Raw genomic sequence first — 1,535 nt, forward strand, 5'->3', positions numbered from 1 at the left:
GGGTGGGTGTGGGAGTGAGACTGTTGTTTATTTGTCGGTCGGTTTGGGGCTTTTTCCCCCCCACAGCAGCGGTAGGGACGCGGTGACAGCGCTGAATCGTGCCCTCTGGGCTGACCCAGCCGCAGCCCTTCCCGGCCCATTAGGAAGGCTGCTGCCAAGGACGCGGCATGGAACCCCTTGTGCCCGCCCCAGATTCCCAGATTTACCCCAAATTAGGGATCTCCGGATCTGCCTTGCCGACCCAGGGGCCGACGGCCGCTCTTCTCCGTGTCCAGCGCTGTCCCGGAGGAGGAGGGAGCTGGGCCGAGACCCCCAGTTGGAACTTCCTGGCCGGGGACACCTGGGGCAGTGGTCTCCTTGTCTGGCCTTCAACCTGCCCCCCGTACCTCCTGCACGGATTCACAAGCCGGGGGCAGAGTCCCTCCCGTTTGCCACCCCGGGCAAACCCGCAGCGTTTCGGAGCTGCTCACCCCCCGCCCGGTGCTCCGTGCCCTGGGCACCGGCTCACCGAGGTTCGCCCTGTGAAATGGTGGGCATGGGGCAGGGGGAGAGAGATTTCCCATGTGATTCCCGACAGGAAAAATAAGAGGTGAAAACTATCAATTGGCAAAAGGGTGCGCGGAAACATGGAAGCGCCTTGCGGAAGCGAATTGGAGGACCGAAACTCCCTCATCACCCGCCCCGTCGGGGGCTGCGCTGCCCCGTGTCCCCCGGTCGGGGCGGGCGCGGGCACCGAGAGCAGGCAGGTGCGGGCAGGCGCAGCGCGGACGTGGCGGCTCCCGAGGGTGTCGATCCAGCCGGCACCTCGACCACCGCTGTTCCCTCCCCGGCAGAAACCCCAGTTCTCAAACGCAGGAGCCGGACATGCCCTCCTGCGTGTCCCCCCCCTCCCTCCCGCCCATCCTCCCGCCTCTGCTATACCAATTCTTCATCCCCAAACTTGACACTGCCTTAGATTTCGTTTGGAGGTGTGAAGGGAGCGGGAGGGGAGGAGGCGGTGGGGGGTGTTGTCTGCTTGGGAAAGCCACTGTTTAGTGTTTGCGGGGGGGAGTTAAGCTTGCTTTTTTTTTTTTTTTTTTCCTGAGGGGGGTGAAGAAGATCCATATTTGATCTTGTTCACTTCACACAGGGCTCCCAGACGGAGAATAAAGCCCCCTTCTGAATTATCCAACAGGGTTGAAGCAGGTTGAGTCAGTGAAATTCAGTTCCTTATTTTATGAGGTGTCAGAGCTGATGTCGAATATGGCAAAGATAACTAATACTACAGTCTGAGGGACCAGAACGTGGTAATTAATCCCAAAGACTTAAGTGTATTTTAGTTCAGGAGAAAAAAAATCACTAATTCAATCGTCCGGAAAATTGAAGTTTGATGCATGAGTCTCTGCTGAAAGGAAAGGCTTTTTCTTCCCGATTCTGGGGTTGGGGCAGGAATCGCAGCCTGTCTCCTCCGCTCCCCGGAAAGGCCCCTGTACAGGTCCGCTGCCCGCCGGCCCCCAGCCCGGGGCACACCAGGGACCGCCGGACTGAGGGACAGA

The sequence above is a fragment of the Parus major genome, chromosome 6 (genome assembly GCF_001522545.3).
Source record: "Parus major isolate Abel chromosome 6, Parus_major1.1, whole genome shotgun sequence".
Lineage (NCBI taxonomy): Eukaryota > Metazoa > Chordata > Aves > Passeriformes > Paridae > Parus > Parus major.